At 44.2% G+C, this 16,040-nt stretch overlaps 1 protein-coding gene across 1 annotated transcript in view; it reads right to left on the bottom strand.

Moving 5' to 3' along the window:
* DIAPH2 (diaphanous related formin 2) overlaps positions 1–16,040 on the bottom strand; it is a 786,157-nt gene that overhangs the window by 5,539 nt on the left and 764,578 nt on the right. The window lies entirely within an intron of this gene.

Below are 16,040 nucleotides of genomic sequence, written 5' to 3' on the forward strand. Positions count from 1 at the left end.
TTTATTAAGCACCTACTATGTGCCAAGCACCGTTCTAAGCACTGGGGTAGATACAAGGTAATCAGGTTGTCCCACATAGGGCTCCCAGTCTTAATCCCTATTTTACAGATGAGGTAACAAGCGCTTAGTACAGTGCTCTGCACACAGTAAGCGCTCAATAAATATGATTGAATGAATGAATGAATAAAATAATAATAATAATAACAATCATGGTATTTATTAAGCACCTACTATGTGCCAAGCACCGTTCTAAGCACTGGGGTAGATACAAGGTAATCAGGTTGTCCCACATGGGGCTCACAGTCTTAATCCATATTTTACAGATGAGGTAACAAGCACTTAGTACAGTGCTCTGCACACAGTAAGCACTCAATAAATACGACTGAATGAATGAATAAAATAATAATAATAATAACAATCATGGTATTTATTAAGCACCTACTATGTGCCAAGCACCGTTCTAAGCACTGGGGTAGATACAAGGTAATCAGGTTGTTCCACATGGGGCTCACAGTCTTAATCCCCATTTTAAAGATGAGGGAACTGAGGTACAGAGAAGTTAAGTGACTTGTCCAAGGTCACACAGCAGATAAGTGGTGGAGGTAGGATTAGAACTCATGACCTTCTGACTCCCAGTCCTGTGCTTTATCTATTAAGCCATGCTGCTTCTCAAACAATGGTCTCCCCTGCCCGTTGAGTACCTTCTGATTCAGGTGGGCCAGGTAGAACTGTGGGACTCCATATGGGAAAATCAGCCCAAAGCATTAACTCAGCATCATTGCTTGTTTTGATAGGAGTGATGGATTATTTTTAGCAACTCGCATGGCTTTGGGGGTACAACTCAGTGCCTCTAATGACCTTCTCCAAACCTGAAGACCACAGGAGTTTAGGTGAAAATGAACCTCTCATGTTTTCTCAATCAAGATGGGACCATTTGTTGGGAAGAGACATGCGTTGGGAGGTTCCCAAAATGTCTCCATCCAGGTAAACTCAGGCTGCGCTATGGGGTTAGAGATGGTGTCAAGGGGAGGGCAGGTTCACCCACTCCTCTTGTGACAAAGAGGGATCGTATAATATCATCATCATCATCATCAATCGTATTTATTGAGTGCTTACTGTGTGCAGAGCACTGTACTAAGCGCTTGGGAAGTACAAGTTGGCAACATATAGAGACAGTCCCTACCCAACTGTGGGCTCACAGTCTAAAATGGGGAGACAGAGAACAAAACCAAGCATACTAACAAAATAAAATAAATAGAATAGATATGTACAAGTAAAATAAATAAATAAATAGACTAATAAATATGTACAAACATATACATATATACAGGTGCTGTGGGGAAGGGAAGGAGGTAAGATGGGGGGATGGAGAGGGGGGCGAGGGGGAGAGGAAGGAAGGGGTTCAGTCTGGGAGGGCCTCCTGGAGGAGGTGAGCTCTCAGTAGGGCCTTGAAGAGAGGAAGAGAGCTAATAATAATAATAATGGTATTTGTTAAGCACCTACTGTGTGCAAAGCACTGTTCTAAGTGCTGGGGAGGTTATAAGGTGATCAGGTTGTCCCACAGGGGGCTCACAGTTTTAATCCCCATTTTACAGATGAGGGAACTGAGGCCCGGAGAAGTTGCGACTTGCCCAAAGTCACACAGCTGACAATTGGCAGAGCCGGCATTTGAACCCATGACCTCTGACTCCAAAGCCTGGGCTCTTTCCACTGAGCCACGCTGCTTCTCCAGGAAGAAAGCAGGAACTAGAAAGCGGGAAGCAAACCCCGACATGCCTCTCATCTCGACTGAGCAACCGGTTGGAAAATAAGACAATCTGCACTTTTATTTTGATGAGACACCCCCTCCTAAATTATGGAGCTTAATCTCTGGAGGATTTCAGTGACAGCAGATTAGAGAGGGTAACCAACCAGATTTTGGTTTGCTTAACAGGGCAAATTCTTAGAGGTCACGCATTCAATTTGGGGAAATTACTGTCAGCTTAACATTCAAGATGAAGGGAGAGAATGCATAATTAATTATGCAGATAGGCATATGAAGCTCCAGCAGCGAAGATTTAATGCGGTGAAAGATGGAGTTAGGAAATACAGAGTGTGGAGTCTGTATTTATCAGTTGGGAGGAATCTCTGTTCCCAGTGCTGGGCCTGAGGAATCTCTGATCCATTCGGTTTGAATTTCGTGGAAGACAGTGGGAGGAAGGAGGTGAATCGGAAAGGACATCCACTGGAGGAGCAATCAATCAATCAATCAATCGTATTTATTGAATGCTTACTGTGTGCAGAGCACTGTACTAAGCGCTTGGGAAGTACAAGTTGGCAACATATAGAGACAGTCCCTACCCAACAGTGGGCTCACAGTCTAAAAGGGGGACACAGAACAAAACCAAACATACTAACAAAATAAAATAAATAGAATAGATATGTACAAGTAAAATAAATAAATAAATAAATAATTGAGTAATAAATATGTACAAACATATATACATATATACAGGTGCTGTGAGGAAGGGAAGGAGGTAAGATGGGGGTATGGAGAGAGGGACGAGGGGGAGAGGAAGAAGGGGCTCAGTCTGGGAAGGCCTCCTGGAGGAGGTGAGCTCTCAGTAGGGCCTGGAAGGGAGGAAGAGAGCTAGCCTGGCGGATGGGCAGAGGGAGGGCATTTCAGGCCCGGGGGATGACGTGGGCCGGGGGTCGATGGCGGGACAGGCGAGAACGAGGCCCGGTGAGGAGATTAGCGGCAGAGGAGTGGAGGGTGCGGGCTGGGCTGGAGAAGGAGAGAAGGGAGGTGAGGTAGGAGGGGGCGAGGGGATGGACAGCCTTGAAGCCCAGGGTGAGGAGTTTCTGCCTGAGCAGGAACCTGCAGGCTTTGAGCCCGCCTTCTAGACTGTGAGCCCGCTGTTGGGTAGGGGCCATCTCTATATGTTGCCAATTTGTACTTCCCAAGCACTTAGTACAGTGCTCTGCATGCAGTAAGCGCTCAATAAATACAGTTGAATGAATGAATGAGTCCAGGCCACAAGGACCTTGAGGGAAGTCAGGAATAGGACTGACCAGGGGACTTGTTTGAGGTTGTGGTTTCTGGTTTTTTTAAAAATGGAATTTGTTAAGCACTTGCTGTGTGCCAGGCATTATACTAAGCGCTGGCGTAGATACAAGATAATCAGGTTGAATACAGTCCCTGTCCCACATGGGGCTCACAGTCTTAATCCCCATTTTATAGATGAGTTAACTGAAGCACAGAGAAGTGAAGTGCTTTGCCCAAGGTTACACAGCAGACGTGGTGGAGCCGGGATTAGAACCCAGTTCCTTCTGACTCCCAGCCTCATGCTGTATCCACTAGGCCATACTGATTCTCTTGGAATACCCTCTTAAGGGAGAGCAGAGGTACTGGAGATATGGTGGGGATGAAGCCTGCAGCCAGGTGGAACTTGGAAAACCTTGGCCTAAAATCCCATCCGATTCACTCACGTCCCCTAGAAACCTCCCACTTTCATTCTGCCTCACTCAACAACTAGGGTAGCTCTTAATTATGCAAAGGAGAGAAAATTTTAATCAAAAGCATTGGAACCTTTGAGCACAGATAATCCTTCAAAAATTAAGTTCATCTGTATTTACAAGCATCCATTTACTCGACAGCAACGGTGGAAAAAAAAGGCTGCCTCTGAAGGCCCATTAAGCTAATTTATAATAATTGCTTTAATCTCTGGTATTGAATGTGCTCACCTTGGGTTGGAGGAAATGCAAGATGTGTCTCCACCTTCTTGGCTGCACCAAATTGAACACAGGTGGTACAGATACCTGCCGGTCACTGGGCTGCCATTTTCGTTTTGAAGGTTTTGGGATTGGAGGCTGCTGTGCAGCTCGAGTAGCTGTTCCTTCACACTATCACAACCGGGCTTGCCTAACCCAGTAGGATTTGGACAGTCTGTAGAAATGGGGAGTTGTGTGGAGGTAGGTGGCAAGCAGTGTTCAGTGCCTAATGGGCCAAAAACATGGCCACAGGGACAGAACTGCTGGAGCTTCCAGGCTCCAGACCCTGAAAGGGAGACATGTGAACAGCAGCCACTTCAAGAGTTTCCAATCCTTAACCCCCTCCCTAACTCCTTTTCCCCTTTCTCTCTGCACACACAGCCCTGCCTTCCTGCTTTCCACCTTTCCCAAATTCCCTCCAGTGATTTCACAGAGCCAAGCCAATCTTCACCTCAGTTCTTTCAGAACTTTCCCACCTACTCCCAGCCCTCCCTTCCTCATTTCTCTAAAGCAGCCCCATTTTCCATCACTGGATCAATCAATCAATCAATCGTATTGCGCGCTTACTGTGTGCAGAGCACTGTACTAAGCACTTGGGAAGTACAAGTTGGCAACATATACAGTCCCTACCCAACAGTGGGCTCACAGTCTAAAGGGGGATCAAACACTGTCTGACTACGAAGCGTGCCACTTCCTAACCCAGATACTGATCGGGAGAAATATTAAACCTCTAGCGCCAGCCTGGTAAACATCAGTGGGAGCCAAGGCCGAAAAGACCTCAGTTGTCCATTTAGCTAGCAGCGATCAACGATCTATAAATCAACAGTATTTACCGAGCGCTTACAATGTGCAGAACTCTGTACTAAAAACCTGGGTGAGCCCAACAGATTTGAAAGGCAGGATCCTCTGCTCTCACAGAGCTCACAGTTTAATGGAAAGGAACAAATGCTGAATTTTTTGCTGATAGGAGATAAACCAAAAAAAGGGAAAAATGTCTAGGTGAGAACATAGAGAATGTAATTCAATAGCCCTCCTGCAATGGTTTGAGTGAAAGAAAACCACACACTAAATTTTAATCTAAGGCACGAGCCTGTGGTTTGCTCTGCTCAGTGTGGCATTTGAATCTTAGAGTCTCCCGCAGGTTGTAGCCAGACCAGACCGTGGCCCCTCAAGCTCTGTTGCCTGCAATATGGCCTACAGATCCTGATCGTTGCTTAGGTTTCATTTTCATGTCTCTGTTGGCGGACTCTGGCGACAGCCATTTCATTTCAAATAGAGCCGCTGTTCCCAACAACCAAACATTCCGGCCGAAAACAGCTGACTCTGGGTCAGAGCAGCAGAGGGCATTAAGCGTGGGACTAATTTGAGGCAATGCCTTTGGCTAACAAAATCAGCCATGGAAGAAGCAGCTGCCGATCCCTGCTCCCGTCAGTGATCTCGGTAGATAGCAACTTCTTTCCATGGAGTTCAAAGCCGTTCCCAACTCTCATCTGCCTTAGCCCAGGGCGGCATACAAATGCATAAAAAATTCATTTAGGATGTATGTAAAATTCCATTCCGGAAGGCTACTTTTCCATTTTGGCTGATTATATTTGATTCTTCCCTTAAAGCATGATTTAAAAAAGTGTAACAGGAGAGCATCTGTGAATAGAAGGTAGCACCCACTGATGGACTGGTGTTGGACCAAAGCAGGCCAGGATTGACCAAGGTGACTGTCAGTATGGGAAGCTTTAACTCTTGACACGTCCCCTGCCGGGTTCTCACTATCTACCATAACCCACATGGGCCTGCATTTGATGTGGAGAAACAAGGGGTGCAGTGTGTGGACCCCCAGAGAAGGAAGAACATTAATGCTTTTTACTTTTCATAACTCTCTCCCATCACCTTATCTTTTCCTCCACTTGGTCGACCTATCTATTAATCAACTGCTGGCATTTATCGCACACCTAATGAACATGAAACACTGCCACTGAGTGCTTGGAAAAGTACTACAATAGGGACAGAGGTGAGGATTCCAAGTAGAAAGGTTTGGGAAGCACCGCCCCCAGATAAAGATGGGAGAGCCAAGAGGCTACAACATGTAGCCACACAGCCGGGCCCCAAAATCTGGGAGAAGAGCCACTTTTGCTCAAATCCCAATCTATTGCTTTTCCATCTGGGCCACACTAGTCCTAATCAGGGGGCAACCACGGGGCCTTTGGTTTAAATAAACTAAGACAGATGTAACTGAAGTTCCGACACTCGGGCACAGAAATCACACTTGCACAATTGGCACTTAGAAGGAGCGAAAGCCAGGCGAGATATGGAATCAAATCATAATCCCAATGACCAGATTACCTGTCTGCTCCCTTTTGGCCCTCTGAATGGGCTTTCAGGATCTCAGCAGTAAGCACCAAGTCTGTTCATTTTCTTGAGATTTTCACCTCTCATGCCTTGGGCTCCCACAGGGCAACCAATGACCACGCTTTAGGCCACCAGAGCTAGCCACCTCTCCTTGACAGAGGGACACTGAGGGCCCTCTCCAAATCCCAGCCATCACCTAGCAGGACTGGCACCCAGACCCTTGGGAAATGCCTCGTTTCCTACCCACAGTTCCCTCCCACACTCTGAGCTCTTGGGTTTTTATTGTCGTGATTTACTATGATTTTTCTGGAACTGCCTCATCTCATGGGAATCAGTGTGGCTTAATGAATTCAGCACAGGCCTCGGAGTCAGAAGGACTTGAGTTTAAATGCCGGCTCTGCCACTTGTCTGCTGTGTGATACTGGACGAGTCACTTTACTTCTTGGGGCCTCAGTTACCTCATCTGTAAAATGGGGATTGAGACTGTGAGCCCTATGTGGGAAAGGGACTGTGTCCATCTCAATTAGTAAATAAGCATAGTGAGTGCTTAACAAATACTATTAAAAAATATATATTGGGCCTTAGGGTAATGTCTCCCAGCACTCTCCCTTGACTTACCCAATCAGTAAGTAAGCAAGCATACTAAGTGTTTAACAAATACCATTAAAAAAAAATATTGGTTTTTAGGGTAATGTCCACTAACACTCTATATTTTTGTGTGTGAACAATCATTCAATTAATCATATTGAGTGCTTACTGTGTACAGAGGATTAATCTAAGCATTTAGAAAAATACAATACAATAATTAGACAAGACTCCTGACCTCAAGGATCTTACAATCTAGAAGGGGAGACAGGCTTTAAAATAAATTCTCGACAGGGGAGGCAAAGAAGTATAAGGATAATTACTGTGGGGCTGAGAGAGGGGTGAATATCAATTGCTTAAAGGGTAAAGATGCAAGCGTGTAGGTGATGCAGACAGAAAAGGGAGGGGAGATGTGGGCTTAGTCGGGAGAGACCTCATGGAGAGGTGATTTTAATAAGGCTTTGAAGGTGGAGAGTAGTTGTCTGTTGGATATGAAATGGGAGTTGTTCCAGGCTAGAGGGAAGAAATGGGCAAGGGGTCCATGGTAAGATAGATGAGATTGAAGTACATTGACTTTGAAGGAGTGAATTGTGCTGACTGGTTTGTGTGAGGAAATCAGTGAGGTTAGATAGGAGGGGGTGAGCAGATTGCCTGCTTTGGGGAGAGGCGGGAGCCAGGCCGATCAGCAAGAAGGCTGATGCTTTGGTGAAGATCAACGTTGGATCAATGTTGTACCAGTATAGATGGAGAGGTAAAGTGGATTTTAGTGACATTATGAAGGTAGAACTGACAGGATTTGGTGACAGGTGGAATATGTGAGTTGAATGAGAGAGGTGACTCGAGGATAATGCCAAGGTCATGGGTTTCAATCATTCAATTGTATTTATTGAGTGCTTACTGTGTTCAGAGTACTCTACTAAGCGCTTGGGAAGTACAAGTCGGCAACATATAACGACGGTCCCTTACCAACAACGGGCTCACAGTCTAGAAGGGTTTGTGAGATAGGGAGGATAGTGGTGTTGCCTATAGTGATGAAAACGACAGTGTGAGGACAGGTACATAGAGGAAGACTTTCTCGGTCCAAGGAAAAGCTCACCAAGGAGCAGGGAGAGGTGCAATTCTCTTTGGTGAAAGTGCTAAAGACTAGGAGTCTCTGCTCTTAGAGTCTCTTGTTCCAGGGACCATAGCATTCAAACCCCCAAAGAAATATGGGTAATAGATGATGATTAAATTTTCCATAGTTCTAAGTGAGACTAGGAGGAGTTCCTGGGGGATGAAGACAATGATCCAAAATACTGGGGAGGATGTGAAAGCCAGGAAAGAAGACATAGGATCAGGAAGACAGAGCCTCAGAGACATCCTCCAATTTGGTTCAAGCCCTCATCATCTACTGGCTGGATCCCACATGGAGAGAGAGAGAGAAAGAAAAAGAATGAGAATCCCAATTTTACAGAGGTGCAACGTGGCTCAGAGAAGTTGTGATGCCCGAAGTCACACAGCAGACATGTGGCAGAGCCGGGATTAGAACCAGTTCTGAGACTGGCCTGCTGTGTGACCTCGGGCAAGTCACTTAACTTCTCTGTGCCTCAGTTACATCATCTCTAAAATAGAATTAAGACTGTGAGCCCTATGTGAGACATGGACTATGTCCAACCTGATTATCTTATATTTACCCCAGCACTTAGTGAAGTGTCTGGCACAAATTAAGCGTTTAACAAATACTATTAAAAAGGGTGCTTAGTATGTGCTAAGCACTTCTCTAAGCATGGGAAGATACAGTATAATCAGGACAGATGCAGCCACTGGTGCACACGGGCTCAGTCTATTTAGGAGGGAGAGCAGGTGTGAATTTCCGTTTTACAGGTAAGAAAACTAAGGCCCAGAGAAGTTGTAACTTGCTCAAGTTGACGCAGCAGATGTCCTGGGATGCCAATAAAATGGAACAATGGGGAGAAGAAAGGGAATGAGAGGAGGATGAGGGGGACAGAGGGGAAGGGAGGTTGAGAGAGACCCAGATCTTATGATCAGATGCCTTTCTGGCATAGAACTGATTCTCATCCCTACATTTCTCAAAGAGGTGAGCCACACAAGCAGCTCTTTGACAGAAATTCGTCTGAGGGGGCTAACTAAGCCCTCCTTTCCTGTTCTCTCACTCCCTTCTGTGTCACCCTGACTTGCTCCCTTTATTTGTCCCCACTACCAGTCTCAAGGCATCTATGTGCCTATTTGTAATTTATTTATTTACTTATTTATTCATATCAATGTGTGTCTTCCTCTCTAGACTTTAAACTCGTTGTGGGGAGGGAATGTGTCTGTTTATTGTTATTTTGTACTCCCCCAAGCGCTTAGTACAGTGCTTTGCACATAGTAAATTCTCAATTAATACAATTGAATGAATGAAAGGCAGGCATCCAAACTCATCATGGAGGCTGGGAGTCGGGGCGCCTTGCTCCCTCACAGGTGTCGGGGAATGGGTCACTGGGTAATATCTTCACCTGTGGGCTCAATTAGAAAATGGAAGCAAGACAAGTAGCAAGAGAGCTCCATCCTTCAAATTTCTTGAGAAGAACGAAACAAAACTTATTGTTGAAGAAAAGACCTTGCCAGGCCCATTGAGCTAAGTAGTTTAGGTAGTCCCTGATCCGCTCTGAATCTTATCCATTATCCTGAGACTTAAGAACCTTCTTTGCCACGGTGGTGCACAGTGCTTGAATCCACATTCCTCAGACCAAAGACCCACTGCACGGGAGAGATGTGGGTAGGAGTAGACTGCATTTAACATCAGGAAATTTAATAATAGCTGGACAGGGTAATTGTAGTGACACTGACCTGTGCCACTCGATAATAAGAAAGTCCGGTCCTTTTTGAACAAGTATTACATTTACAACACCTTTGTTCTATTGTTTAGGTAGGTGGCTCTCAAGTTCAGGAGGGTCGTATATAAAACATATTAGCATAATTGGAATGTCAACCAGATTGCGCCCGGTCTGCAGAAAATTGTTAAAACAGTGACCTTGGAAGGCTGGTGCTTGTTCTTGTGGCTTATTAGGCTCATTCCCTGATAGGTTATTCATTAACATGAGTTAGTGTTAAAGGGGCAGGCACATAGGATGGCCTTTGTTTTGTGACGTAACTCCCCGCGCCCCCAAATAACTAGAACGGGTGAATATATTCAACTGCTCTGTCAAAGGAGGGGTTTTAAAAAGAAATCCTGGCACAATATCTTCAGCAATCGCGTAGTGTTTGCATGGAGGGATTTTTGAGGGGTGGGGCCGTGAGGGAGGGCAAAGAGGGGGAACAACAATAAGAGATCTAATGCATCCAACTCAGGGGATTGTTTGGGTACCCCTTTTTCATTAACAAAGCTTTAAAGTTTGGTGGAAAGCAAACCCAGTGCATTCGGTCAATAGTATTTGCTGAGTGCTTATTGTCTGCAAAGCACTGTGCTTAGTGCTTGGAAAAGTACAACACAACAGAGTTGTTGATGAGATTCCTGCCCACAAGGAGCTTACAGGCTTTTCTCCAGGAAAGGAAGATCTGTTTCGAGTCACACACAAAAAGTATTCAGCAAATATGCTTAGACAAGAAAGCACCTAAAGTTCCATGCAATTCTTGCGTATTTTATATAAAAAAAACACTGTAATGGGGATTCATAATAATAATTATAGCAGTACGTGGTTACTAGATGGCAAGTACAGTCCTGAGTGCTGGAGAAGATAAGCGCTAATCCCGAGCTGAGCTGAATGGTATCTGGCTTGGGCCACAGTTTTGAAGAGTGAAACATTTCTAGGAAAGCAAGAAGTGGATAATTCCACATGCAAGTTTTTGATAATGTGAAAGATAATTCTTCCAATACTATTAAATCAAGAGCCTCTTGTATGCCTGGTTAATATTTTAAAGCAGACATTTGAGAAACCTTAGCAATGAACTAATTAAAGCTTTCCCATCAATTATATTTCAACTGGATGCTGTGCTAGCCTGTCTGTGGGACAGCATTGGTGTATTTGTGTCCACTCAGCCTTTCAGCCTGCCCTTGTTTCCTTCAACAGCAGTTCTGTGTTTTGGCTTGAAGTATCACTGTGCTAGAAGGGCCTATAAATTACTCTGATTACCTTAATCATAGCAAGATTGCTGAATAAGCTCTCATTCGGAAAGCCCCCTCTTCACAGCTGCTCCCGGCCTCTGAGGTTTCGGGTTTCCTCAATAGAATAAGGTTGTGAGACAATCAATAGCAAAGTATTAGAACTGCAGCAAGTACCCTATGTGCAGAAACACCCACACATAAGGCTTTTGATTTGTGTCTGTGTGTGACTTTAGACATCTAGAGTAAATTGAGACCATAATGGGATCTCTGGGTACAGTTTTCTCTCCCTATAAATCATGGCTACACAGCCTGATTTCCTCTATTTCCATTGAATATATTTCAATTCTCAATTTTCCACTTTCCTCTGTGAGCTCCTGGCATATCTTAGAATTCATACTGTGGGACAAACTCAGGGAAGAAGCAGCGCATTCTGCTCCCAGAGGAAAGGAAATCAGACACAACTCAGACTCCTAGAGCTCAACAGTCTAAGAGGCCAGTTTCCCACCAAAAATTTTGCATCAATCAATGGTGTTTACTGAGTGCTTCTCTGTGCCTCAGTTCCCTCATCTGTAAAATGGGGACTAAGAATGTGAGCCCCAAATGGGACAACCTGATTACCTTGTATCTACCCCGGCGCTTAGAACAGTGCTTGGCACACAGTAAGTGCTTAACAAATGCCGTCATTATTATTATTATTATTACTACATGCAGGGCACTGTACTAAGCGGCTGGGACAGAACAGTACAACAGAATTAGCAGACACATTCCCGGTCCATAACAAGCTTATAGTCTGGATGATTTCACGATGACAGCCAGGTTCTCGAGAGGTGTTTTGATATCCCTCCCTAGGCTTTTGGGCGGGAACACAATTCAATTCTCCCCACTCAGGAGAGACTCCCCGTCATGTCATTTCCTTCACAGCTAAAGAAGGTAACATGGCCTAGCAGATAGAGCACAGGCCTGGGAGCAGAAGGAGCCAGGGTTATAATCCTGCCTCCACCACTTATGCACTGTGTGACCTCGGGTAAGTCACAGCACTCTCTGTGCTTCAGTAACTTCACCTGTAAAATGGGGATTAAGACTGTGCGCTCCATGTTGGATAGGAACTGCGCCCAACCTGATTATTTTGTACCTACCCTAGCGAGTAGTACAGTAGCACAGCAAGCACTTACAAGGTATTTTAAAAAACAACGAATACCTGCCCTTGTTAACCCAACCGCAGCATTGACCAATTTGTATTGTTTGACAAATCATCTTTGCCCTCTGTGGGAGTTAACAAAGGTATATGTTAGCTCTACTCCAAATCTGCACATTTCTCCCTGGTGGTGTTTGAAAACTGCCCTGAAAAATCAGCTTTAAAAGAACTATGATCCCCTTGGCCACTCCGAACTGGACCCAGATCAAAGGAGCAGCATCTCAGCAGCCATCAACACGGGCCACAGGTCAACTGGGAGCAGAGAAACCCTGCCAGGTGTATGTGAATCCAAACCTATTGTGCAAATTTGGGACAAAGAATGCAGGCTCCCAGTGCCCCTCTCAATAACTGGAACACTGTTATTGATCCCTGGCCTCAAGGAATTTACAATCGGATGAGGGAGACAGACATTAAAATAAATTACAGGTAGGGGAAGTAACTGGCTATGAAGCTATTTATATGTGCTGTGGGGTTGTGGGGGTGAATACCTAAGTACTTAGAGCAGAAGGAAATAGTGTGGGGAGATGGGAGAGTGATCAAGGAAGGCTTCTTAGAGAGGTGATGTGATGTAGGACAGATAATTGATCCCCCTAACTTCAAAGCCTTATTAAAGGCATATCTCCTCCAAGAAGCCTTCCCTGACTAAGCCCTCCTCTTCTCCCACTCTCCTCTGCATTCCTCTTACTGGCTCCTTCATTCATCCTCTCTCCCATCCCCACAGAACATATGTATACAACTGTATATATCTAATTTATTTATCTCTTTATATTAATGTCTGTCTACCCCACTAGACCGTGAGCTCGCTGTGGTCAGGAATGTGTCGGCTGTTATATTGTACTCTCCCAAATGCTTAGTACAGTGCTTTGCACACAGTAAGCACTCAATACATATGATTGATGTGATGTAGGGCTTTGAAAATAGGGACAGTAGGGGTCTGGGTACCCGAGCAGGGTAGCAGGTAGTTGGGATATTCCCCAACAGTATTTATGTACAAATCTGTAAGCTCATTGTGGGCAGGGAATATGTCTGTTACATAGTACTCTCCCAAGTGCTTAGTACAATGCTCTGCACTCCGTAAGTGCTCAGTACATACGATTGACTATACCTGGGTTTGAGTTGCTCCGCATGTGATTTCCTCAGATTTGTGAAGATTTGAGTACCTCAACCTTCTCCTCACTGGGCAAGCTGAACCTCTTCCTTGAATTTTTCCTCAGTGATTGCAAGCTCCCCGAGGGCAGGTAATATGTTCCTTGTTTTGTATTTCCTAAGTGCCTAGTACAGTACATAGCACCCAAGGGGGGTTCTATAAATTCCATTACTACTACTGTTGAAAATACTTTCTCTTCTGTTGTACTTCACTTAATCAGAAGTATTTATTGAGAGCACATTATATGCAGAACCACTATACGAAGTGGTTGGAAGAGGGCAATCCACCAGAATTAGCAGACACATTCCCTGCACATAACAAGCTTACGGTCTAGCAGTAGCAGTCAACTTGTGCTTCCCACTCTTCTAGCAAAGCTCAGTCAATCAATGGTGTTTATTGAGCTCTTACTGGGTGCGGAGCTTGGAAGACTTGACAACCGTGAGCTCGTTGTGGGCAGGAATAGGTCCGTTTTTTGTTATAGTGTACTTCCCCAGGTGCTTAGTACAGTATGTTGCACACAGCAAGTGCTCAATAAATATGACTGAATGAATGACAGTGCAATTTAATAAAGTAGACATGATCCCTGGCCTCAAGGAACTTACAATCAGATGAGGGAGACAGACATTAAAATAAATTACAGGTAGGGGAAGTAACTGGCTATGGAGCTATTTATATGTGCTGTGGGGATGAATACCGTAAGTACTTAGAGCAGAAGGAAATAATGTGGAGAGATGGGAGAGTGATCAAGGAAGGCTTCTTCGAGAGGTGATGTGATGTAGGACAGATGATTGATCTCTCTCACTTCAAAGCCTTATTAAAGGCATATCTCTTCCAAGAAGCCTTCCCTGACTAAGCCCTCCTCTTCTCCCACTCTCCTCTGCATTCCTCTTACTGGCTCCTTCATTCATCCTCCCTCCCATCCCCACAGAACATATGTATACTCTGCATATATCTAATTTATTTACCTCTTTATATTCATGTCTGTCTCCCCTGTCAGACTGTGAGCTCGCTGTGGGCAGGAATGGGTCTGTTGGCTGTTATATTGTACTCTCCCAAGCGCTTAGTACAGTGCTTTGCACACAGTAAGCACTCAATCTGATTGATGTGATGTAGGGCTTTGAAAATAGGGACAGAGGGGTCTATTGGATAGGAAAGTGAAATGGGTTCAAAGCAGGGGTAGGACATGTACATGGAATCGGGAGCAAGAGAGATGAGAGTGAGGCACTGAGTAGATTGGTATTAAAGGAGTGTGGGGGATTGAATTGTATTGGAAGAGGAGGGAAGAGGGTAGAGTGCTGATTAAGTGACTTAAACCCAACATTCCCACATTTCAGAGACTAATAATAATAATGATGGTATTTGTTAAGCGCTTACTATGTGCCAAGCACTGTTCTAAGCGCTGGGAGAGATACAAGTTTATCAGGTTGTCCCAAGTGCGGCTCACGGTCTTAATCCCCATTTTACAGATGAGGTAACAGAGGCAAAGAGAAGCTAAGTGACCTGCCCAAAGTCACACAGCTGACAAGTGGCAGAGCTGGGATTAGAACCCATTACCCCTTACTCCCAAGCCCGGGCTCTTCCCACTAAGCCACGCTGCTTCTCAAGAAACTACTCTTCTCAACTTCTCAAGAGACTATTTGATATTTAACAAATCCATTTCACTGGGCAGGTTTGCATAAGGAGACACTGGCGAGCTGCAAAAACACAGTATCTGTTGTACATAAGTATTTCTTTTTATTGAATAGGAAGTGCATATTACATAAACATAGCCAAGCCATATGTGGCTGCAACAGGATCTGTTTTGCGTAGCTGAAATAAGAACAACTTAAATACCGTGCTATCCTAGGTGACTCAGTAGGCTGGACATTCTCAAAATCCGTGCCCCTACACCTGAGATATTCACCAATGTCTAAAGTCAGCTTGTTAACCCCTCTATTTCAGAGGTAGTTTGTGTTTAAATTATGGACCTTCTGGGCCACAGAGGGGCAGATGGTCAAACATTCCTTCACCAGGGCCAAGGAAAACGGTGCTCAGCATTGGATTCAGACTGCTTGGCCACTCAAGCTTTCACAGAAATACTGAAACACTTGCTATCATCATTCATTTAACAACACGAACGCATGCGAGGAGCCTAAGGAAATAAAACCAGTTTTACAGACAACTGCAAGTTATACCGAGTGCCAAGAATGCACTTTGAAGAACAACAAATGACTGTCCATTGTTGTGCAGGCAACAGTAAACATTTTGAAATATGTTATGCATTGTTGAGCACTCTGCAGAAAATCTGCATCAGCGGTGCCTACAACATGTCTTTGCATTTAATGTACTCAGTATAAAACTCCAATGTCATCATGTATTTGCTTCCACGGTTAGTATATCAAATGTTCTTTTTCCTTAGTGATACGCCTCAATCTAAATATGCCTAGAACTGGACCAATAGAGCAGAGTGAAGCAATAACCTTGAAGTTCGTCAGAAAGACCCTGAAAGGTTTTTAATGTTTTGGGAAAGTATTTGGGTTTGCTCACAATACAAATATATAATTTTTTATATTTCTTCATCTTTTTTCAATTGTTAAAAACTAAGGCAATTCATTACTGAAAGGAGCTACACTTCCACTTTCTACCTACCCATTTCCAGCTGCCCATCTTGACAGTAAGATGAATGACAAAACTTTGTCAGGTTAAAACATTTAAAAGGCAGATCATTCCATACAGCCTTAAAAGCTAGCAAGCGATGGAAAGTAACCCTATCAATGAATTTTTCTTAAAAGATTTTATGAAATTGAATTCTCAATACAAACACCCTGGATTTACATAAATTAATGTCATCTAAGGACAATTCTCTTTTAAAGATGCTTTTGTGTTGTAAAATTGATATGCCCAATAAATGATACAAAGTTTTTAAATGTTAAAAAAAAGGACAACACAAATGGAAA

This window comes from Tachyglossus aculeatus, chromosome 6, assembly GCF_015852505.1.
Source record: "Tachyglossus aculeatus isolate mTacAcu1 chromosome 6, mTacAcu1.pri, whole genome shotgun sequence".
NCBI classification, from domain to species: domain Eukaryota; kingdom Metazoa; phylum Chordata; class Mammalia; order Monotremata; family Tachyglossidae; genus Tachyglossus; species Tachyglossus aculeatus.